This window comes from Myodes glareolus, chromosome 9, assembly GCF_982192425.1.
Source record: "Myodes glareolus chromosome 9, mMyoGla1.1, whole genome shotgun sequence".
NCBI lineage: Eukaryota > Metazoa > Chordata > Mammalia > Rodentia > Cricetidae > Myodes > Myodes glareolus.
In genome coordinates this window covers 22858852-22885434 of record NC_142034.1, presented here as the reverse complement: position 1 = coordinate 22885434, position 26583 = coordinate 22858852, and the positions used below count along the sequence as shown (strand labels likewise).

Below are 26583 nucleotides of genomic sequence, written 5' to 3'. Positions count from 1 at the left end.
ACAGACAGCAAGATGTACATTGGAATCACCTGCTCAGCCTCCTTTGTCTGAATGTAAGCACTTCCGCCCCCATGAACTCCTAGGAGAAGACAGTCATTCAGGACTGATGGTCACCCATACCTCTACTGATGCCTCCTTTTTCCTAATGGACTGTTTCTTTTTATCCCCATTAGTACAGGTTTTACTTAGCTATAAAACACATCTCTAACCACATTTAATGAACAGGGAACCAGGTGTTGAGTCTATCATAGTGAATACAGCACACTCATTCCCAGAGACATTTATAAATCTAAGCACAGATGGCAGAAGAGAGTTGTAAGAACAAAGGAATCTTGACCTTCCCATTGAGCAGGAGCCACCAAATGAACAAATGACAACTAGAGTTAGAACAAAGCAAATAGGATGAACCCTTGAGATACTGGCAAGTGTTCAAACAAGCTATCCCCAAATAAGCAGTGAACACTTTCAAATGATTAAGAGCATTAGGTGAGAATATCCTTCTTCATGAACGCAAATTAAATATAGAAATGATAAACAAAGAGGAAGAGTATTTCTGATTGGTCCAAACCTTGGAGGCCCATCGTATAAAAGGGCTTGACTGGAAGAACTTGCTACACTGTTGTAAACTCACTTGTGAACAGAGTAAAACCCTCCACACCTGATACCATGGCCCTCTGTTGCTGTCCACCTTGCTGTGAACCATGCTGCTGCAAGACCACCTGCTGCAAGACCACCTGCTGCCAGCCCTGCTGCTGTGAATCCAGCTGCCCTGAGTCCATCTGCTGTCAGCCTTGCTGTTCCCCATGTTGCTGCAGCATACCATGCTGCCAGCCCTGCTGCTGCCAACCCTGCTGCTGTGTGCCCACCTGCTGCCAGCCCTGCTGCTGTGTGCCCACCTGCTGTGAAAGCACCTGCTGTGATTCCACATGTTGCAAACCAACCTGTGTGACCATCTGCTGCAGCACACCCTGCTGCCAACCCTGCTGCTGCTGACCAGCTCCCCTAAGGAATGTCTGCACAGACATGCTCTGGGGAGAGTTGACTGGTCCTAGATTCACAAAGTCACACCTTAACCTTTGCTGACCCCCTTCATGTTCTCACCAGGAAACCGGGCGAATGTAAAATCCAACTTAAGCATGGGAAATGCTGTGAGGAAGAATGGTGTCCCTCACACCTCTCTCCCCTCATCTCCAGAGATTATGTCTTGTGACATCTTCATGGAGGTTGATGTGGAAGGTCAGGTATCAGTTTAAATTCTGAGTTAGGATATTTATATCTCTCACTAAATAACTTAAGAAAACACTACCCCAAAAATGAAACTTGATTTAACCAGGTATTTATCAACTGTATTTTCTTCTGAATCACCCCCAAATTTTTATGTGCTATTTTCTTCTTTCTGTTTACTTATGAGATGTGTTCATGGAAGCAAACAATATTAATAAACTCTGTGTTATCACCATTTCATAGTGTCTGTCAATTTATTTTGATTAATTACTTAGTAAAAAATGCACAAAATCAATAGACTTCTAAATGTTTAATGTGGTCCCCCTGCATTAGTGACACTAACCATAGTGTTGAACAGTGGATCCATGGAAGGTTTCTATCTGGATTAATTGGAATTTAATACCCAATAATGACCATCTTCCTGGTTCATCCAATCTCAGCTTCCATAAACCAAGGGTCTATTCTTTCCTTTGCTGTCTGATTTTTATAAACATTTGTGTGGAATCATATATAGCAATGAACTTTTGTCTTAGTTTCTTTATCCATTTACTTGTCAAAGAGCATCTAAGATTCAGCTATATCTTATCAATTGCTAATTGGAAGGACACAAACTTGCAAGTGTCGGTATCATTTTAGGATTGCGATTTCAACTATGTTATTTGCTAGAGAACAGCTGCATATGAGATTAGCATGTTGAACGAAATATACCAAACTCAAAATAATTATCAATCATCTGCTCTCATTTGTAAAACCAAGATTTTACACAGAACTTCAAATCCAATAGATTGTCTGTGAGAAGGGGGCAACTTGTCAGGTGAGGTGCTATGGAAGAGCAAATATTATCAAAGAACATGAATTTATGATATACTTAAAGGACTTTGTGGATTTCCTACTACATTCAATAAATGGACGTGATTAAAAATAAATATTTAAATTGAAAGGACATTCTAATTTCAATTAGCATGAACAATTATCCTGAGATATGGCTACTAAGTCCTAAAGTACCTCTACTTTTATTTTTTGAGGAGTCTTTGTAAATTTCTATACATTTGTCATTCTTCTTATCCCTCTTGCTGTGTAAAATTCCTAGTATTGGGGCTAGAGGCATGACACTGATGGAGGAGGGTCATCGGTCTATGTGTTACTCTCATTGGTTAATTAATAAAGAAAACTGCTTGGCCTGATAGGTCAGAATATAGGTAGGCGGGGAAGACAAAACAAAATGCTGGGAGAAAGAAGGCAGTGAGACAGACATTATAACTCTCCTCTCTAAGATGGACACAGGTTAAGATCCTTCCTGGTAAGCCACCACCTCGTGGTGCTACACACATTAATAGAAATGGGTTAATCAAGATGTGAGGGTTAGCCAATAGGAGGCTAAATTAATGAGCCAAGCAGTGCTTAAAAGAATACAATTTGTGTGTTGTTATTTCGGGTGTAAAGCTAGCGGATGAAGCCTGCCACTCCTTTCTACATGACACCATGATTAAGAGCACAAATTGCTCTTATAGGCATCCAATGGTCTCTTCTGACATCCCTAAGCATGTGGTGTACATACATACTTGCAGGCAAAATACTCATGTACATAAAACATAATAAATAAGTTGTGTTAATTTTTTTTAAAGATTGAAGAGTCCCAATTTCTCATTATATGTGTCAACACCTTTGGATCTCCACCTTTTCTGAAACTAAATAGACAACATTGTAATACTGTCAACATTATACAAACAATATTCCAGTTTTTGGAGATATCTCATGCCATCAGTGAAAAATAATGCAGATAACGAGGGAACAATGTCCCTCTGCTATGTTGCACAGGAGAAGGCTTGGCTAAGTGTGAATCCCTGGGCTCTAAAATTCCGTGCCTCATCAGTCAGTTACCTTTAGAGAAATGGCATTCCTTCCCATCACAGCACCAGTGCCTGCTCTCCTAATGTCTGATCATCTCCTTTCCACAAGTTCCCTTTGCACAAAATGACTCTGTAGCTACTTTTTATTCTCTTTTTAAAGCAAAACAAATGAAAAAGAATCTATGTATCCAGGCTGTCCTAGAACTCTCTCTGTGAGTCACTGTGGCTTTGAACTCACAGAGATTTGCCTCCTCTGCCTCCCAAGTACTGAGATTAAAGGTGTGGTGATGCACGGCTGAGTACTTGTGCTACTTAGAAGTTGTACCCTTAAAGGGAATCTGAAGTCTTCATTTCAGCCTTGGGCACCTGGCTGTACTGTTTTCATGTGAGATTTCTGACTTAGTGAAAATTTTTTAGCATTTAAAATACCCACAAAACCCTGAAAATGTCTTTTCCTGAAACCCAGAGTCAGGTTTCATACATGGCACTTCTCTAGCCAGCCAAGCAGTATCCGAGGAACTTGACTATTAGGAAACAGAGGACATCAGGAAGCTGATAAAAATGGTTCCTGCTCTACAAGACACTATGCTAACCTGGAGTCCACCCCAAGATTGAATACATCCCATTTTACACCTCCCTAGTGAATTTCTGCCTGACAGTGTCATCACGAGCGAGTTAGCTTTCAACTCAGACTCAAGCCAGGTCATAGGAGAGGTGAAGCAACAGGAATTCCAGCAGTTTTGGATCTCCACTCTGAATAATTCAAGGAAGGTGTTAGCATTCATTATCTAAAATCCTCCTATGTCTCTGCTAACCCCATGAGATCCTCTCATCATTTATTTATATTAAATGTTGCTTTACCTGCCACTTCTCCCTTCCTGTATTCTGGTCAAGTATAAAGGCCATGGCTTGTGGTATCTCAGCTTTTTCCATGACTCCCAGAGGGATAAGAAGATCTGGTTTGATTTTAGAGAATAGAAATCCTTTTATTTTATCCCTTCATGACATGCTTTAAAGACAGTTATGAGTTTATCTGCAATACACATCAAAGATCTATGAATAAATATATAAGTGCATGAAATTTTGCCTATAAGTATTATATGCGCCATATGAGGGCAATTCTCACAGAGGCCAGAAGTGGGCATCTGACAACCTAGAACATGAACAGTTGTGAGCTGCCATATAGGTACTGAGATCTGAATCTGGGATCGCTGCAAAAGAGTGCTCTTAACAACTGAGCCATCACTCCAGCTCCAAAAGAATATTCTTCATCAACTTAGAGCTTCATCTATGATGTCACTGGGAGTCTGAATGTCTTGTCAGTAGAGTAGCTTCCCAAAGACCAGGGACCTTGCACACTTCCCCAGCTTCTCTTCAGTGAGTTTAACTGACACCATCTTTTCTTTGACCTTAAAGCCTCTATAAGTGAAAATAGACAAAAGGCAGGATGCCATAATGAATGAATTCTCAGAAGAAACATGAACACAAAACATTAGTGTGCTGCTGTGAAGTGCAGACCCTTAACAGAAGCTCTGTGTCCCCCCTTTTTTTTTACTTTTTGAGCATTATTATTATTATTAAATTTGTTCTCTGACATTTTCAAACATATATAAAACACATGCCGATTACTCTCATCCTCTACTTTCCCTTATTTCTCTACCACCCATGTCTACCAAACCCCTTCACACAAACCTCTTATCCATCCACACTTGTATTTGTTTGGACCAAAGAGTTTACCTAGAGGTGTCCATATGACTCTGAGTTTGGAGTTATCCACGGGAGCCTGTTGGGCTCAGCAGTGAGCACATAAATAAAGACAATGACTCTTCCTCTCCTAGAACTTATCCGTAGCCAAGAGTTCAGCATATCAGTATAAAAAGTTTTGGGTTTTTTTTTTCACAAAAACAAGTTGGTTAATATGAGTGCTAAGATACAAGTTTCAGAACAACTTAATAAAACAGATCATAGAGATATTCAAATCCAGACAGAAAAATTTAATGTAGAACTAAAATCAGCATTGTGTTATAAGGTAAGAAAGGAACAGCCTAAGGCTTTCCGACAATCAACTTTAATTTATCCAGTTGTTGTGGGACAATGGTCTTTTATCCTGTCACTTGTATTATTTTTAGTAAAATGTTGATTGGCCAGTAGCCAGGCAGGAAATAGAGGTGAAGCAACCAGGCAGGAAGTAGAGGTGGGGCAATGAGAACAGGAAAGATTGGGTCTGCAACCATCATCCAGCTGAAAAGGAAGCTAGACATAGAGCAAGCAAGATGTGACTGACTCACCAAAAAAGGCACCAAGCCACGTGGCTAACATAGACAAGAATAATGGGCTAATTTTAAGATATAAGAATTAGTTAATAAGAAGACCCTGAGCTACTGTGCCAACCAGTTTATAATCAATGTAGCCCTCTGTATTTTTATTTGGAACTGAATGACTGCAGGACTGGGCGGGACAGAAACCTCAGTCGACAGCCAGTCACCTTACAGGAACTGCCAGATGACAGATATCCCCAAGGCTGTGCAATAGGTAAATGGACTCCTGTGGAAATGGTAGATTTAAGGAGATTCAAGGAAGTGATTCTCATATATGGCATGCATTCACCTTTTGTGAAATAGATGTTAAACTCAGGGTCAACTTGTAAGAGAAAATCCCTAGAGACTAGATAGACTTGGTTAAAGTGGTCATGGAGTCTGATCCTCAATTATAAAGGACAACTTGGTTCAAAGGAGAGGTTAAGGCCATTGAACAACAAAGAGGGCTAGAAGTATGGAAATCTCCCAAGACCAACTTCTTGGAGGGGGAGATTATGCACTGATGTACAAAGGCAATCTCTATATTATGACCACATCCTAGATTTATGCCACACAGCAGCTTTAAATGCTTGGTGTAGGTACACAGGTCGTTCCCCATTTTTCCTGAGGCGCTATGCAGGGCTGTTCTGCTTCCTGGTTCCACTGCACCAGCTTGAGGGTGTGCATAGAGAGAACTCGCCCTCTCCTGTTATGATAATTTCACCTACAGCCCAAGGGTGTAGTTTAGAGAGAACTCTCCCTCCTCTGTTATGGTAATTCCACCTGCAAGCAAGGTTCTCGCCCCAGGCAAGGTTCCCGGGTCAGCTTCTCTCTGACCGTGAGCTCGGCCACCTGGCTTCCTCTTTTCTCTGTTCAGCTGCTCTTCGACCTTGGGTGCGGGCCCCCTGATTTTTCTCTTTCCTTGTTCCTGGTGGGGGACTGGTGTCCTTTTGCCCCACGATATATATACCCGACTTTTGCTTAATAAAGCTGCCACTTGCCACTTGCTCCTTGGTAAATGAGCCCGGTCTCTTGTGTTTGTCTGTCTGTTTTAACCCTTTAGGATATTAATCCATTCTCCTGGGCTTGAGTCAGGAAAGCGCGCGCCTGTTTCGAGGTTCAGGTGTTCACAGAAAAATGTGGAGGCAACAGCTTGGGACAAAATTGGAGACATAGGAAAGAAATTTGTGTCATTTACTAAAGTTATGCAGGGCTCAAAGAAAACCTTCATGGATTTCTTACAAAAGACTGACTTCAGAAGTAAATAGAATGATAACAAATTCAGAAGCTAGACAAATAATAATTGAATCTCTGGCTATTGAAAATGCTAATTTGCAACGGGACAATTAGGCAGCTAAAGGCAAAATCAGCACCCTTGGAATAGTGAATCTCAGAAACAATCAGTATTGAATCTCATGGCCATAATGATGGATGGACAGGAGAGGTGATTTCCAGAAGTTTGAAGAAATATTAAAATGTCAAGTGTTTAAATTGAAGCTAACACGGTCACGTAAAAAGTGATTGTAAACAGGGCATTCCTAGAAACAATGTTTTCTCTAAGCATAATTCAAACAGAACACCTCTCCATTCTGGATTTTGCAGAAGGTTTGGCAAAGGCCAGTATTGGATCAATGCCTGTAAGTCAACAAGCGACTGTCAAGGTAGTGCTTTGCCACTGAAAACTCTTTCAGGGGCTATTCACAGGCCCCAATGCAAAATTAGTTACAGTCATTTGCTGTAACTGTGGAAGAAAGTCCTTCCTAGAGCAATTAAAGAAACTAATGCCTATAATAAGAAACCATACTGTTCTGGATAATAGAACAGCTATAGAGGAGAGAACAAAAAATTCAGGAGAAACCATAAAGCAAATATTTTGGCAAACTTCTATAAATGAACAAAGACCAAAATTAAAAATACAAATAAATGACATAGTCACTGAAGGCCTTGTACACAGGTATGTATGTCACAAAAATTTCATCAGAAAATTGGCATTCAAATTGAACTCTTCAGGAGGTAGCTGTTTAGGTTTTAAGGATTGGAACTTTATCTCAGGTGAAACAGAGCATGAGATGGGTCAAATATATAGGGCTGGAAGGTCATAGAGGAAAATTAAAGTATGTGGCTAACAAGGAACTAACTTATGGGGACATGATTTGATACAGCAATGGAATACTCAAGTTAACATTCCTGCAATATCAGAAACAAGCCATGCATTAATACATGTTTCTGGGAAAGATATTAGATGGATTACAAGGAACACTCACCAACCAGTCAAGTTGTACAGGAACAGGACACAAGAACTGCTGATCTTTTAAAAGAATCAACAGTCCTACCTTTAAAATAGTAGATGAACAGACCTGTATGGGTTGTGCAGTGGCCTTTAACAGAGAAACTGAAGGCCACAGAACAACTGGTGCAGGAGAAGTTAAATGCTCAGTATATTTAGAAGCAATGAGCCCTTGGAATTCTCCAGTATTGTTGTTAAAAAGAAATCTGGAAAATGGAGAATGGTAACAGATTAGAGTTGTTAATAAGGTAATTCAGTCAATGGACTCTCTATAGTCTGGCATTCCTTTGCCTTCTGAATTACATATAGGATGGCCTCTTATAGTTGTTGATTTAAAAGATTATTTTTTCATTATACCTTTATACAAGAAAAAGAGCAGAGAAAAATTTTTCTTCATGGTGCTTACTCATAATAACTATCAGCCCTATAAGAGATATAAATGAAAGATTTTCCCACTGGGAATGTTAAATTACCCAATCATGTGCCAATATTTTGTAAGTCTGCCACTGGAAATGATATGTAAGCAATTTCCTTAATCTTTCCAGATGATCAGGAAGATCAAGCAAAGTTGTCTCTCCTCTGTCTTGTGCTCAGGTGTGTATCATCAATAAGAACAGGTGTGTCTCTCCATCTCCGTACATCTATGGTGAACTAACTTAATACAATTTGAGGGATACATATTTATTTATCAAGTTCTCTATTAAAGTGTTATACAATCTAATAATCTTCAAGTCATTCATTCTTTCTTGTTGTCCTTGTAAATTAGGCTTTACTCCTATGTACATTGTTGTGGAGATCAACTTCCAGAGAGAATCTAAACAACTCATTCTCACTCTTCAGGCAACTAAGTGCACAATCCCAATGGTGGTCTTTCTGATGAATAATAGTAAAGTAGCTACAAGTAGCATTAACAAAAATCTTTTTGACAGAGTTTTCAGATTTATCACATCCCTAAGCACCCTCCAGACAGCCTGGGACCAGACAAAACAGGTCTCAGTTCTATGCTGACCTGCTATTTACCACCAGATTTATTACCATCTCATTGGAATACATTCCCCTAGCACAATTCCTCCCTAATTGTGTCCTCTTGGCTTAGACTGCATCTATCCCAAACGGAAATCATCTCATAGGAGGGTGGAGGGTATAGACACTGGCATGGCCCTCTCTCCATAAAAGTTCAAGGAAAACATTAACTGTTTACATCCTTGATCTGTCCTTTTTCCTCAAAGAACTCTCATCCTTTCTATGAAAAACTGATTTGCCCATCACTTCTCACTCCTCCTTTGCCAAATATTAAACCTTTCTTCACACAGACACAAGAGAGGAGAGGCTCTTAGAGACAGAAACCTGGACTAAAGGAGATTCAGGCTAGAAGCCAACATTTAGTTAATTTCTTCGGGCACTTAGAACCACGTTAATCCACAATAACCTTTTTATCTAAGTGCAGGCAAAGATTAGCTGTGTAGAAGAGCAACTGCCCTGATTCAGCATTTGGAGAAGCCACACACGTGACCACATGAACGGACAAAAGAGGAGTAGAGATGATGCCAACTAGTTATCCAATAGATGAATAATGCACATGCAGTTGTGTATATATTTAAAAGTTAAAAAATAGGTAATACGATCACACAACAGTCAGATTTCTTTAAGGCTTTTTTTAATTTAAAAAAAAAGAGTACAAATGACTACAAGAATAAATTAGAAAAATTGTCAACACCACTAGCCACCAGGAATTACAAATCAAAATTTCCTTGAAATTCCACCTCTATCCCCTCAGGAAAGGCTATCATCAAAAAAATAAAAAAAAACTAAACAAACAAACAAAAAGCAATAACAAGTCCTGCTGAGGATCCAGGGGGAAAGGAAACCTTTACACACTGTTAATGGGAATGGAAATTAGCACAGTCTGTATGGAAATTAGCTTGTAGGATCTAAAAAAACAACTAAAATTAGAACCACCACATGACTACTCTACAGTACATACAACAAAGAACCAGCCTGCCTGTCTGTCAGTGGACGGATGCATGAATAAGATATGGTGCATATGAGGAAGAATAAATGATGTCATTGGCCAGAAAACAGATGAATTTGCAGATCATCTTATTAAGAGAAGTAAGTCGGACTCCAAAGACAAAGGTCATGTTTCCCTCAACTAAGAAGGGGTAGGGACACAAAGAAGCAATAGGACAATTTGGAAAGAGAAAGTGAATAAGGAGGAGGCCACAGGGGACATCAGAGAGGGTGACAGTGAGGGAATTTGATCAAACTGTGTTAAGTGCATTCATGACAATGTCGTGATCAAATGCATTGTTCTATAAAATCAATGCATGCTAATACAAATTAATCAATTTCTGTATGTTGTAAGACACAAAAATAAAAACTTTAAATTAAAATGGATATAGTGCACCCAGGAGATGGTGGCACACATCATTAATCTCAGCACTAGAGAGGCAGAGGCAGGTGGGGCTCTGTGAGTTTGAGGTCAGCCTGATCTACAGAGTGAGTTCCAGGCCAGCTTGGTATACATAGGAAAACCCTGTCAAAAAGAAAAAAAAAACAACAACATATGGTGCAGTAAATGAATATCCAAGCATAAATGTAGGGAAAGAAGGACTAGGCTCCGGCAAAGGAAAGTACCAATGTCTCAGGAAAAGAAATCTTCCAGGTACCCAGATGTGTGCGTACAGCTTTCATGTTTACAACAGAAACAACTATAGCAACACTGTTTTGAATAGTCCCAAACTGTAAACGACCTGGTTTCTTGGAATAAAAATCTCATCAGTGAGCAGTGTCAACTCATTTGATGGAATATTATACAAACATAATAATGAACAAACTGGGCTGAGGATAGAGAGGATTATCACAATCATTTTATGATCAAGGACACAGACTGATTGTGATTTGCAAAGACATTAAGAGTGACACTCAGGTTGAAAGCCTGACCCTTTAAGGCAGTGAGAAACAAATTTTGAGGATGAGTGACATGAAATGGATTGTAAGGACCGAGGTTAATTACCATTTCTTTAATAATGTTATGTCTGTGATCCTCTTTTATTATCTCAAATGGGAAATTAAGTATCTATATATTTTAGTATGAATAGTAGACTAGAGTGGGGGAGGGAGAGACAGAAAGGGAGACAGATGCACTTCATATTCCCCACAGATTAATCATGTAGTAAAGTAGGCATGTCTCAAATAATTATAATCCTCTCACTGAATGGAAAGAAAAGAGGTAGAGTATAAAGTAATGAATAAGGAAGACCAGACAGAGGCAGATGGGAATACAAATAGAGAGAGCCAGGCAGATTGAAGGAGATCACCAGCCTAAGGTCACCGCCCCTGCAGACAGCCAGGTGTGCACTGGAGTCACCCACTCAGCCTCCTTTGTCTGGATCTAAGCGCTTCCTCCCTAGGGATGTGGGATTCCCCTCTGTATGCTGTGAATAAATACCATTGGTTTATAAAGAATCTGCCTTGGGCCCATTGCAGCACAGAATAGGGCAAGGCAGAATTCCAAGCAGATAGAGGAGGAGAGAGTAGGCTGAGCTAGCGAGAAGCCAAGTACCCACTGGGAGAGAAAGACGTGAGCTGCCAGCCGGAAACTTACCAGTAAACCACGATCCTTGTGGTAAAATATAAAATAATAGAAATGGGTTAAGTTAAGATGTAAGAACTAGCTAGAAGTATGCATAAGCTAAAAGGCCAAGTAGGGTTTCAATTACTACAGTCTGTGTGATTATTTCGGGTCTGGGCGGCCAGGAAAGAACGAGCAACCTCAGGTCTGGGAGGCTGGGAATAAACAAGCAGTCTCCAGCTACACCCATGAGCTCCCAGAAGAGTCAGTCAGGACTGGTGGTCACCCACATCTCCACTGATGCCTCCTTATTCCTAATGTGCTGTTTCTTCTTATACCAACCAGTTCTGGTTCTACAGTGCTATGAAAAACACCATTCCGGACACACTTATCTCAAACCACCTTTAATGAGCCCCAGATACACAGGGATAGGAATTTATACAGAGATTGACACCCATCTGTAATAGTTTGGAATAGAACTTAGGAAGCAAACAGACAGGAAACCAGGTGTTGAGTCCATCATAGTGAATACAGCACACTCATGCCCAGAGACATTTATGAATCTAAGTACAGGTGGCAGAAGAGAGTTGTAAGAATGAAGGAATCCTGACCTTCCCACAGAGCAGGAGCCACCAAAGCCCAGATGACCACTAGAGCTGCAACAAAGCTGACGGGATGAGCGCCTGAGCTGCTGGAAAGAGTTCAGGTAAGCATCCCCGGAGAAGAAAAGGATGCTTCCCAATGATTCAGAGCATGAGGTGAGAATTTCCTTCCTCATGAACACAAATTAAATATGGAAATGGTGAACAAAGAAGAAGAGTCTTTCTGATTGGCCCAAATATTAGGGCTCTGTGGTATAAAAGTCAGTGACTGGAAGAACTTGCTACACAGTTGAAAACTCACCTGTGAACAGAGTGAAACCCTCCACACCTGATATCATGGCCCTCTGCTGCTGCCCACCTTGCTGTCAGCCATGCTGCTGCAAGACCACCTGCTGCAGGACCACCTGCTGCCAACCCTGCTGCTGTGAACCCAGCTGCCCCGAGTCCATCTGCTGTCAGCCTTGCTGTTCCCCATGTTGCTGCAGCATACTCTGCTGCCAGCCCTGCTGCTGTGCCCCCAGCTGCTGCCAGCCCTGTTGCTGTGTGCCCACCTGCTGCCAGCCCTGCTGCTGTGTGCCCACCTGCTGCTGTGAAAGCACCTGCTGTGAAAAAACCTGCAGTAAGACCACCTGTTGCAAGCCAACCTGTGTGAACATCTGCTGCAGTACACCCTGCTGCCAGCCCTGCTGCTGTGTGCCCTCCTGCTGCTAGCCTTGCTGTTGTGTGCCCTCCTGCTGCCAGCCGTGCTTGCTCCGGTTCTGCTGCCAACCAACATGCTGTAAAACCAGCAGCTGCAAGACCACCTCTCTTAAACCAACCTGTGTGACCATCAGCTGCAGCACATCCTGCTGCCAGCCCTGCTGCTGCTGACCAGCTCCCCTAAGGCGCCAGCTGCACAGTCATGCTCTGGAAAGAAGTATCTTGCCCTAGAAGCACAAAGCCACATCTGAACCTCTGCAGACCACCTTCATGTTCTCACAAGGAAGGCTGATGAATGTAAAATCTAACTTAAGTGTGAGAATATGGTGAAGGATGGCGTACCTCACCTTCTCACTCCTCATCTCCAGAGACTATGCATCTTGTGCTGTCTTCACGGGGGCTGGTAGGAAAATCTGGTACCAGTTTAAACTCTGAGCTAGGATCTTTTTATCTCTCACTAAATAACTTAAGAAAACCCTTTGCCAACAATGAACCTTGATTTAACCTGTTATATTCTCAACTTTATTTCTTTCAGCGTTATACCCAGAATATTATGTGCTATTTTCAATGTTCTGTTCACTTACAATATGTGTCCTGCAAGCAAGCAATTCTAATAAACTCTATGCTGTCATCAACCTATGGTGTCTGTTATTTTATTTTGATTAATCACTGAGTGAAAAATCCACAAAATCAATAGGAAACAATTTAGAAAAATGTTTAACATAGTCCCTCTTACTCAGTGACACTAACCATGGTGTTGAACAGTAGATCCAAGGAAGGTTTCTATGTGGATTAATTGAAATTTAATACCCAATGAAGATAATCTAGCCTGGCAATTGTGGCACATGCCTTTAATGCCAGCAATCGGGAGGCAGAGGTAGGCAGATCTCTGGGAGTTTCTGGTCTACATTCCAGGACAGGCACCAAAGCTACAGAGAAACCTTGCCCCCCCACCCAAAAGATAGTCTTCCTGGTTCATCCAATCTCAGCTTCCATAAACCAAGGGTCTGTCCTCTCCTTTGCTGCCTGACTTTTATAAACATCATTTGGGTGGAATCATATATAATAATAGACTTTCTGTTTTATTTTCTTCATCCATTTACTTGTCCAATAGCATCTAAGATTCAGCTATATCTTATCAATTGTTAATTGAAAAGGCACAAACTTGCAAGTGTCAGTATCACTTTAGGATTCTGATTTCAACCATGTCATTTACTAGAGAACATATGCGTCTGAGATTAACATGTTGAATGAAATAAACCAAACTCAAAATAGTTATCAATCACATGCTCTTATTTATAAACCCAAGATTTTACACAGAACTTCAAATCCTATACATGGTCTGTGAGAAGGGGGCAACTTGTCAGGGGAGGTGCTATCGAAGAGCAAATATCATCAAAGAACATGAGTCTATGATATACTTAAAGGACTTTATGGATTCCCTCCTACATTCAATAAACTCATACAATTAAAAACAAGTATTTAAATTGAAAGGACACTCTGATTTCAATTAGCATGAACAAATATCCTGAGATAGGACTACTGAGCCCTAAAGTACCTTTACTTTTATTTTTGGAAGAGTTTTGGTAAATTTCTGTCCACCTGTTGTTCTTCATATTCCACCTGATGAGAGAGATCTCCAGATTTGGGGCTAGAGGGATGACACCATAGTTAAGAGCACACATTGCTCTTGAGTAGAAACCCCAGTTCATTTCCCAGCATCCACATAGCAGCTCACAACCACCTGCAATTCTAGTTCCAAGGCATTTGATGCCTTCTTCTGGCATTTTTGAGCATGTGGTCTACATACATACATGCAGGCAAACACTCATATATAAAAAAATATAATAAATAGATCATTTCAAATGTATTAAAGTTTGAAGACTCCAAGTTTCTCCACATACATGTCAACAGATTTTGATCTCTTCTTTTTCTGATACTAGATAGACAACGTTCTAATACTGTCAACGTTATACAAGTAATGTTCCAGTGTGTGGAGATATCTCATGCCATCAGGGAAAAATAATTCAGACAACAAAGGAACAGTGTCCCTCTGCTGTGCTGCACTGGAAAAGGCACCATCTAAGTGTGGCTCCCTAGGCTCTAAAATCCCATGCGTCATCAACCAGTTAGTTGCCTGTAGAGAAATGGCATTCCTTCCCATCACAGCACAGTGCCTGCTCTCCTAATCTCTGATCCACTTTTTCCACAAGTTCCCTTTGCACAAAATGGCTCTGCAGCCACTTGTGCTATTCTCTTTTTAAAACAAACAAACCGAAAGGAATCTCTTTATGTAACCATGGCTGTCCTGGAGCTCTCTCTGTAAACCACCCTGGCCTTGAATTCACAGATGTTTGCCTCCTCTGACTCCTAAGTCCTGGAATTGAAGGAGTGGTGATGCACAGCTGGGTACTTGTGCTACTTACAAGTTGTAACCTTAAGGGGAATCTGAAATCTTGATTTCTGTTTTGGGCACCTGGCTGTGCTGTTTTCATGGTGAAATTTCTGACTTAGTGAATTTTTTTGCCACTTAAATCACCCATAAAATCCTGAAAATATCTTTTCCTGGAACCCAGAGTTCAGGTTTCATACATGCCACTTCTCTAGCCAGCCAAGAAGTATTCGAGGAACTTGACTATTAGGAAACAGAGGACAGCAGGAAGTTTATAAGAATAGTTCCTGCTCTACAAGACCCTATGCTATTCTGGAGTTCACCACAAGATTCATTACATCCCATTTTACACCTCCCTAGTGATTTCCTGCCTGACAGTGTCATCATCAGCCAGTTAGCTTTCAACTCAGACTCAGGTCATAGGAGAGGTGAAGGACAAGAAGTCCACCAGTACTGGATCCCCACTCAGAATAATTCAAGGAAGATGTTCTTATTCATTTTCTAAAATGCTCCTCTCTTTCTCCTGATCCACAGAAGTGTCTCTCATCCTTTATTTGTATTAAATGTTGCTTCACCTGTCACTTTTCCCTTCCCGTATTCTGACCAAATATAAGGATCAGTATACTGGTAACTCTCACCCCCACTTTCCCTTATTTCACTTGATTTCTGTTTGGGGCACCTGGTTGTCTACTCATGTCTACTCATCCCCTTCATACAAATCTCTTTTCCATCCTAATTTTTATTTGTTTTGATGTGTGTCCCAAACAGTTTACCCAGGTATGTCCATGTGACCATGGGTTTGGAGTTATCCGCTGGAGTCTGGTGGACTCAGCATTGCGTACATAAGTAAAAACAATGCTTCTTCCTCTCCCAGAATTTATCCATAGCCAAGAGTTCAGTAACAAACCATTGGATGTTATGAGCCCCTACCCCTTTTATCATTGATTGTTGACAGGGCCAGTCTTGTGCAGGTTCATTGAAAGCAGCTACAGCTGCTGTGAGTTTACAAAATCAATGGCTGCCTTACAACTTAGGGGATAACATTTTGTGGCCTTTCTTCCTTTATTCCTGCTCTTATAGTCTTCCTCCCCTTTATTTTCAGTGTCCTCTAAACCTTACATGGAGTGGTATAAAAGTCTTCCTTAGTGCTGGACCTTCAATAAATATTTATTCTCAGCACCTTGTCAGCCTTGTATGGTGATACCTTGCTTGTACAAATAAAGCTTGCCTGAAGATCAGAGGGTGGAGCAAGCCACTAGCTAATCATCGAGGTCTGGAATGCTATACAGACAGGAAATCATATGGCTGGGCAGACAACAGAATGATAAGACAGAAGAAAAAGGGAATTCATTCCCTTTTCAGCCTAGAAGTTGAGAGGTAAGGAGGCTATGCTTTTCTTCCCTCATCTCTCTGATCTCTCAGCAATTTTCCCAATGTTTGACTCAAAGCTCTTATTATTAACTCATTAGAACTCATGTTACATCTTGGCACCCAAATGGGGAAGGGATTCATGCTAAAATCACTTGCCTGTGGCTCTGTAGCCACCAGCACAGGCTGGACCTGCACATGGAAAACCCACTGAAGCTGCCCTGACTGGCTAGACTTTCTGTTCTTTTCTCCTCAAGCCTCTGAGCAAGTTTGGGATTTTCCTGTTGTAGCCTCACTGAAACAGTCTCCAGCTGTCACCCAAGTCCCAGAAGCCCCAAACGCCACAGGATTTACCCACACTAGACCAACCGGGTCTGCCCTGAGATATCCCCTCCTCACACCTGCTTTTTCCACACAATCCACTGTGTGTTTTTCCAAGCACCAAGTCTCTCTCTTTCTCTCTCTCTCTCTCTCTCTCTCTCTCTCTCTCTCTCTCTCTCTCCACCATGGCCTTCAAGCACACCCTACACACCCTAGGCTGTCACTCACGCTCATGTCTACATGCCAGCTGCAGCTGTTCTCAGCCAGGCTGTTCATTACTGTCAACAGATTTGGTAAGACAATTGGAATTTCTTAAAGGGAGGAATTAGCTAAAAGAAGAATTTTTCCTACATTAAAATATGAAAACACTATTATTAAGGAGGAATTTAGGTCTATATATGATAATTTAAATGAGAGGATAACTACTTTAGATGGGACTTTTGTAATGTCAATTCTAAACGTTATCTGTTTTATCATTTTCAGTTTTTTTTTTCACTAAAAAGTTGGTTAATATGAGTGCTAAGATGCAGATTTTACAACTCTGAGATACCACCTTACACTGTAAGAATGGCTAAGATCAAAAACACCAATGATAGCTTATGCTGGAGAGGATGTGGAGTAAGGGGAACACTCATCCATTGCTGGTGGGAATGTAAATTTGTACAGCCACTTTGGAAATTAATATGGTGGTTTCTCAGAAAATTGGGAATCAATCTACCTCAGGATCCAGCAATATCACTCTTGGGAATAAACCCAAAAGATGCTCAATCATACTATAAAAAACATATGTTCAGGTATTTTCATAGCAGTATTAATTATAACAGCCAGAACCTGGAAACTAGATGCCCCTTAACCAAAGAATGAATAAAGAAAATGTGGCACGTTAACACATTAGAGTACTACTCAGTGGTTAAAAAAAAAATGACATCTTGAATTTTGAATGCAAATGGATGGGACTAGAAAACACCACCCTGAGTGAAGTAACCCAGATCCAAAAAAGGTGAATATGGTATGAGCTCATTCATAAGTAGATACTCATAAGTAGATACTAGCTATAAGCAAAAGATATTGAACCTATAGTTTATGATCCTAGAGAAGCTATGTAACAAGGTGAACCCTAAAAGAAATATATAGATAGATAGATCCACCTGGAAAGTCAAAATGGACAAGATTACCTGACAAATTTGGAAACATAGGGGGTGAGGGGAAGAAGGAAGAATAGAAGGAGAAAATGAGGGGAGAAGGTGGGTGAGAAGAACTTGAGGGAATAGGATAGTTGAGATGGAGGAAGGACAGAGATGAGGGCAAGAAAAGAGATATCTTGATTGCGGGAGCCATTGTGGGATTAGCAAGAAACCTGGCTCTAGAGAAATTCACAGGAATTCACAAGGATGACTCCAGCTAAGACTCTAAGCGATAGAGGAGAAGGTGCCCAAACTGGCCTTGCCCTGTAGTCAGACTGATGAATATCTTAAATATCACCAGAGAACCTTTGTCTAGCAACTGATGGAAACAGAGGCAGAGATCCTCATCGGAGCATTAGACTGAGCTCCCAAAGTCCACTTGAAGAGTGGGAGGTGTGAAAGTGTGAGCAAAGTGGTCAAGAAAATGATGGGGACACCCACTGAAACAGTCTCCCTGAGGTAATGGGAGCTCACCAATACCAGCTGGACTGGGAAGGAGAACAAGCATAGGATGAACCTAGTCCCTCTGAATGTGGTTGGCAGTTGTATGGCTGGGGCAGACTTAAGGGCCACTGGAATTGGCAGCAGGATTTATCCTTACTGATTTTACTGGCTTTTGGGGACGTATTTTTATTGGATGGATACCTTGCTCAGTCTAGACAGAGTAGGGAGGGCCTTGGATCTTCCCCAAAACAATGTGCCTTACCTTCTCTGAGAGGTGGATTGGAGGTAGTGTGGTGGTGGTGAGGTAAGTGAAAGGAATGCAAGGAAGGGAGGAAGTGAGAACTTGGATTGGGTATGTATAATGGAAAATATATAGGTTTTTTTCTTTTAAAAAATAAAATTTAAAAAGATGCAGGTTTTAGAAAAACTTAATAAAACAGTTCATAGAGATATTCAGATCCAGACATAAGAATTTAACGTAGAACCAAATTCAGCATTGCATTATAAGGTTAGAGAAGAATAGCCCAAGGTTGTCAAACAACAAACTATAATTTATCCAGTCACCTTACAGGAACTGCCAAATGATAGATATCCCCAAGGCTGTGCAAGAGTTAAATGGACTCCTGTGGAAATGTTAGATTTAAGGAGAGTCAAGAAAACAATAATCTCATTTGGCATGCATTCACCTTTTATGAAGCAGATTTTATGAAACTTGTGGAAAGACATGGTTAATGTGATCTTGGAGTCTGATCCACAATTACATAGATGACCTAGTTGAAAGAAGAGGCTAAGACTATTGAACAACAAAGAAGTGCTAGGTGTATGGAACTCTCCCAAGATCAACTTCTTGGCAAGGGAGATTATACTGGTGTATGAAGGTGATCTCTATGTGATGATCACATTCTTGATTTGTACCACACAGCACTTTTGAATGTTTGGCGCAGAATTGGAGAAGTAGAAAACAAAGTTGAGTCATTTACACTTTTCACAGGGCTCAAAGGAAACCTTCATGGATTTCTTACAAAGACTGACTTTAGCAATAATCGAATGACACCAGATTCAATATCTAGACAAATAATAATTGAATCTCTGTCTTTTAAAAATTCTAGTTCTCAATGTAAAAAGATAATTAGGCAGTTAAAAGCAAAATCAGCCCCATTCTAGGAGTGGATCCGAGAAACAAATAATATTAAATCTCATGACCATGATGATGCAGGGATATGAGACGTGATTTCCAGAGGTTTGAAGAAAAATTGAAATGTCAAATGTTTCAATAGTCACCTGAACATGGTCACCTGAAAAGGGATTGTAAACAGGTCATTTCTGGAAACCATGTTTTTTCTAAGCATAATTCAAATAGAATGTCTCTCCCTTCTGGGTTATGCAGAAGGTTTGGCAAAGGCAGGCATTGGACCAATGAATGTATGTCAGCTGGGGACAGTTAAGGTAACACTTTACTATCAATAAACTCTTTGAGGGGCCTCTCACAAGCCCCCATGCCAAATTTGGTTCACTCATTTTCTGTAACCATGGAGGATATTCCTTCCCAGAGCAATTAAAGAGCCTAATGCCTACAATAAGAAACCATACAAACAGCATATAGAAAAGCTATAGAGGAGATTTTAAAAACTCATGAGAAACCATAAAGCAAATATTTTGGGAAACTTCCATTAATGAACGAAGACCAAAATTAAGAATATGAATAAATGACGATGTCATTGAAGACCAGGTGTAAATGTCACCATAATTGCACCCAAATCTTAGCATTCAAATTGGCTTCTTCAGGAGAATAAATGTTTAGCTTTTAGAGATTTGAAATTTATCTGAGGTAAAATAAAGTATGAGATAGGTCAAATGTATAGGGTTGGAAGGTCAGAGTGGAAAATTAAAGTCTATGTGTCTAACATAAGAATGAACTTATGAGAACATGATTTGTTACAGCAATGAAATACTCAGACTAACACTCCCCCAATCCCAAAAACAAAGCATATATTAACTTATGTATCTAAGGAAAATATTAGAAGGTATTATAAAGAACAGTCACTGACAATTTAGGTTGTGCAAGAACAGGACACAACAGCTGCTGATCTTTCAAAAGCATCAACAATCCTACTTTTAAAATAATTGACAGACAATTCTGTATTGGTTGTGTAATGGCCTTTAACAACAGAGAAACTAAAGACCTTAGATCAGCTGGTACAGGAGCAGTGTTCAGCATATTGAAGATCAACCAGCCCTTGGAATTCTGCTGTATTTGTTGTTAAAAAGAAATCTGGAAAATAAAGAATTGTAACAGATCTATAGTTGTTAATAAAGTGATTCAGTCAATGGGTTCTCTACAGTCTGCATTCCTTTACCTTCTCTATTACCTAAAGGATGGCTTCTTATATTAAGTGATTTAAAAGATTGTTTCTTCACTAAACATTTACAAAAAAAAGAACAGAAAAAAATTTGCCTTCACAGTGCCTAATTATAATATTTATTAGCACTTTAAGAGATATAAATGGAAGATACTCCCACAGGGAATGCTAAATAGCCAATATTTAATAAGTCAGCTGTTAAAAATGATATGTAAGCAAGCAATTTCCTCAATCTTTCCTGGTGATCAGGAAGACTAATCAAAGTTGTTCCTCCTCTGTCTTGTGCACAGGTGTGTATCATCAACAAGTACAGGTGTGTCTCTCCATCTCCACACATCTGTGCTGGTCTACCCAAATACATTTTGAGTGAAACACATTTATTTTTCAAATTCCTCGATTAAAGTGTTGTACACTCTACTAATCTTGAAGTCACTTATCCTTTCATATTGTCCTTGTAAATTTGACTTTACTCCTATGTACATGGCTGTTGAGTGCAACTTTTCAGGAATAATCTAAGCTATTGAGTTTTAATCATCAGGCTCTTGTGGACACATCCCCAGTGATGGTGTTTCTCATGTGCAATAGTAAAGTGATGGTACAGGTGGCATTAAGAAAAAAAATATTTTTGAAAGAGTTCTGTTTAAGACATAGTGCCTGAAAAGGCAGACACCCAGGCAGTCTGGGACCAGGTAGAACAGGTTCCAGTTCTATGCTGACCTGCTATTCACCCCCAGATTTATTACCATCTCATTGGAATACATTCCCCTAATGCAATTCCTCTATAACAGTGTCATGTTGGCCTATACTACATATATCCCAGATGAAAATTATCTTATATGAAGGTGGAAGGCATAGATACTGGCTTGATCCTCTCTCTGATAAAAGCTTACAGCAAACATTGTACTGACTGTTCACTTCCTCATACTGTCCCCTACCCTCAAAGAACCCTCATCCTCTGAACGGGAAGCTGATTTGCCCATCACCTCTCGATCCTCCTTACCTCTGTCCAAAACTAAACCTTTCTTCACATAGAGATGAGAGTAGAGAGTCTCTTAAAGGCACAGAAGCCTCGACTAATGGAGATTCAGGCTAGAAGCCAACCATTTAGTTCATCACTGTGGGAGCCGTAGCATTATAACCATCCCCCCAATAAACTTAGTATCTAAGTGCAGGCAAAGATCAGCTGTGTAGAAGAACAACTGCCCCATTCAACTCTTTCAGGCAGAAGACACCTGACCAGATGGAGTTCCAAGTCCTTCCTCCACAAAAGTAGAGCATGAGTCAGCTGTCAATCTGAGAACTGATGCAAAGTAGATATCCATTAGAGAATACATATATTATAGAATTTAAAGGTAAAAAATTAAAGGAAAAGGTCATACAATCCGTAAACTGTCAAATTATTTGAAGGCTTTTTAAGAAACAAAAAACACAAATGACTAAAAGAATATGTTAAAAAAAAAAAGTCAATGCCACTATCCACCAGGAAACACAAATTAAAACATTCTTGAAATTCTATCTCTCTCCCCTTAGGAAAGGCTGTCATCAAGAAAACCAACAATAACAAATGCTGCTGAGGATCCAGGGGGAAAGGAAACCTTTACACGCTGTAATGGGGATGGAAATTAGCAGGTCTGTATGGAAATTAGCTTGTAGGATCTTAAAAAAATCTAAAATTAGGACCACCACATGACTATTCTACAGTACATACAACAAAGAACCAGCCTGCTTGTCTGTCAGTGGATGGATGCATGAATAAGATATGGTGCATATGAGGAAGAATACATGATGTCATTGGCCAGAAAACAGATGAAAATTGGAGATCTTCTTATTATGTGAAGTAAGTTGGACTCCAAAGACAAAGGCAAAGTTTCCCTCATATAAGGAGGGTGGGGACGTTTTAGGAAGAGAAGAAATCAGGAGGAGGCCACAGGGGGCATCAGAAAGGGGGATGATGAGGGAATTTGATCAAACTGTGTTACATGTATTCATGACAATGTCGTAATGCTTTGTAAAATCAGTGCAAGCTAATACAAATTAATCAATTTCTGTATGTCATACAAAACAAAAATAGAAGTTTTAAATTAAAACACATAGTTCAGCCAAGGGATGGTGGTGCACACCTTTAATCCCAGTACTAAGGAAGAAGAGATCTCTATGGAGATCTCTATGAGTTCGAGGCCAGCCTGGTCTACAGAGTGAATTCCAGAACAGTCAGGACTACACAGATAAACCCTGTATCAAAAATTAAAAAAGAATAAAAGAAAGATAAAAACAAGAAAAACAACCAGAAAACACATAAAAAATAAACATCTCAAGAATAAATCTAGTAAAAGAAGGGCGAGGCTCCTGCAAAAGAAAGTACCAGCATTTCATTTCCCGATGAGCAAGCTTCCAGGTACCCAGATGAGGCCATCCAGCCTTGGTGTTTAAAACAGAAAGTAGTGACATTGTTCTTCAATAATCCAAAACTGGAAACAACTAGTTTTCTTGGTGAAAAACTCCAGTCAGCGAGTGGTGTCACCTTCATTTAGCGGAAGATTACACAAAAATGAGATTGAGCAAACTGGGGATCACGATGGTGAGGGTTGTCAAATCGTTCTTCCATCAAAGACACAACCTGATTTTGATTTGCAAAGATGTTAAGAGTGATGCCAAGGTTGGAAGACTGACCCCTGAAGACAGTAGGAAACAGGTTTTGAGGATAAGCGACATGAAATGGTTTGTAAGGACTGAGGTTAATTTCCATTTCTTTAATAATGCTATGGCTGTGTTCACCTTTTATTCTCTCAAATTAGAAATAAATTATCTATGTATTTTTTAGTATAAATGGTAGGAGAGAGACAGAGAGAGAGAGAGAGAGAGAGAGAGAGAGAGAGAGAGAGAGATGCATATCTTTTTCGCCACAGATAAATTAGGTACATCTCAAATAACCATGATTCTTTCTCTGAATGGAAAGAAAAGAGTTGAGAAGACAATGAAGGAGAAAGACCAGTCAGAAAGTGATAGGGATAAAAGTAAAGAGAGCCAGGCAAAAGAAGGAAATCAGGAGATCACCAGTCTAAGGTCACTGTCCCTGCTGTCAGCCAGAAGTGCACTACAGTTACCTGCCAACCCTCTGTCTGGATCTAAGCACTTCCTCCCCATAAACACCCAGGTGTAGACAGTCAGTCAGCACTAGTGGCCACCCACATCCCCACTGATGCCTTTTTATTCCTAGTGTGCTGTTGTGATCTAGCTGCCCTCACTCCCCCTGACCAACAGTAGACAGGGCAAAATAAAGGTTGCTGTTCTTCCACCTGAAAAGAAGCTTCCATGTCTCAATTCCAGAACCCCCGCCAGTCTCGCGCCTGCAGCGCGACATTCTGTTTCTTTTCATACCGATCAGTGCTGGTTCCACTCTGCTATGAAATACATCATTCCAGACACCCTTACCTGAAACAACTTTTAATGAGCCCCCAATACAAGGTGTAGCAAATTATACAGATATTGGCACCTACGTGGGACAGTTTGGAATTGCGCTTTGTGGACAAACAGACAGGGAACCAGGTGTTGAGTCCATCATAGTGAATACAGCACACTCAGGCCCAGAGACATTTATAAATCTAAGCACAGATGGCAGAAGAAAGTTGTAAGAACGAAGGAATCTTAACCTTCCCACAGAGCAGGAGCTACCAAAGTCCAGATGACCACTAGAGCTGCAACAAAGCTGACAGGATGAGCGCCTGAGCTACTGGAAAGAGTTCAGGTAAGCCATCCCCAGAGAAGAAAAGGATGCTTCCAAGTGATTCAGAGCATGAGGTGAGGATTTCCTTCTTCGTGAGCACAAATTAAATATGGAAATGGTGAACAAAGAAGAAGAGTCTCTCTGATTGGCCCAAGAATTGGAGGCCCGTAGTATAAAAGGGCTTGACTGGAAAAACTTGCTACACAGTTGAAAACTCACCTGTGAACAGAGTAAAACTCCACACCTGATACCATGGCCCTCTGTTGCTGCCCACCTTGCTGTCAGCCATGCTGCTGCAAGACCAGCTGCTGCAAAACCACCTGCTGCCAGCCCTGCTGCGATGAATTCAGTTGCCCTGAATCCAACTGCTGTCAGCCTTGCTGTCCCCCATGTTGCTGTTGCATATACTGCTGCCAGCCCTGCTGCTGTGCCCCCAGCAGCTGCCAGCCCTGCTGCTGTGTGCCCACCTGCTGCCAGCCCTGCTGCTGTGTGCCCACCTGCTGCCAGCCCTGCTGCTGTGCGCCCACCTGCTGCCAGCCCTGCTGTTGTGCCCCCAGTTGCTACCAGTCCTGCTGCTGTGCCCCCAGCTGCTGCTAGCCCTGCTGCTGTGTGCCCACCTGCTGCCAGCCCTGCTGCTGTGTGCCCACCTGCTGTGAAAGCACCTGCTGTAAAAGCACCTGCCACAAGATCACCTGTTGAGGGCAACCTGTGTGAGCATCTGCTGCAGCACACCCTGCTGCCAACCCTGCTGCTGCTGACCAGCTCCCCTAAGGAACACCTGCACAATCACGCTCTGGGAAGAGCAGTCATGCTCTAGATGCCAGAGTCACATATTAACCTTTGCTGACCCCTTCATGTTCTCACTGGGAAACCTGAGGAATGTAAAGTCTAACTTAAGTGTGGGAAATGCTGTGAGGAAGGATGGTGTCCCTCTTCCTCACTCTCCTCATTCCCAGGGACTGTCTGGTATAAGTTTGAATTATGAGTCAAGATCTCTATGTTTCTCACCAAATAACTTAAAGAAACATTTTCCCCAAAAATGTAACTTCATTTAACCTGTTTTCTTCTCTACTGTATTTTCTTTTGAGTCACCCCCAAATTCTCATGTGCTATTTTCTTCTTTCTGTTCACTTAAGAAATGTATCCCTGTAAGAAAGCAATTTTAATAAACTCTAGGCATTCATCATTCCATGTTGTCTGTCATTTTATTCTGATGAATCACTTAATAAAAAAATCCACAAAATCAATAGATTTCTAAGTGTTCAATGTGGTCCCCCTGCATCAGTGACACTAACCATAGTGTTGAACAATAGATCCAAAGAAGGTTTCTATCTGGAATAATTGAAATTTAATACCCAATGATGACCATCTTCCTGGTTCATTCAAACTCAGCTCCCATAAACCAAGGATCTTTTCTCTACTTTGCTGTCTGAGTTTATAAACATCATTTGGGTGGAAGAATATATAGTAATGGAATCTCTGTCTTAATTTCTTTATCCATTTGTTGCCAAAGAGCACCTAATTTTAAGCCACTTCTTATTAATTGTTAATGGCATTGACATAATCTTGGGAGTGTTGATATCCTTTCAGGATTCTAATGTCAGTCACGTCCCTTGCTAGAAAAAAACAGCTGCATATGAGAATTCATGTTGAATGAAATATACAAAACTCAAAAAAATATCAAGGAAGGGCTCTCATTTGTAAACCCAAAATTTTACAAGAAAACTTAAAATTCTATAGATTGTCTTTGAGAAAGTGAGCAACTACCTAGGGGAGAAGCTACGGAAGAACAAACATCACCAAAGCACATGAGTACATGACATACTTAAAGGACTTTATAGATTCCCTAACTACATTCAATAAATGGACATGATTAAAAATTAAAATTTGAATTAAATAAGATTCTGATTTCAGTTATCTTGAATAAATATTCTGAGATATGGCTACTGAGTCATAAAGTACCTATACTTTTACCTTTTTGAGAAGTCTTTGTAAATTTCTGCACACCTGCTGTTCTTCATTTCTTACTGCTGTGCACGAGTTCCAGCTTCTGGGGGCTACAGGGATGGCACTGGGGTTAAGGACACGAATTGGTCTTGAGTACAAACATTGGTTCATCCTGGTGTCCTCATAGCAACTTATGACCACCTGTAATTCTTGTTCTAAGTTTCCAGTGCCCTCTTCTGACATCCCTGGGTTTGAAGAGCCCCAATTTCTCAACATACTTGTCAACGCCTTTTGATCTCTTCTTTCTCTG

General features: G+C 40.7%; 1 pseudogene; it reads left to right on the top strand.

Annotated features, from left to right (window-relative positions):
• The first annotated feature begins 666 nt into the window (after positions 1 to 666).
• LOC148120790 (uncharacterized) lies at positions 667 to 12704 on the top strand (annotated as a pseudogene).
• The last annotated feature ends 13879 nt before the right edge of the window (positions 12705 to 26583 follow it).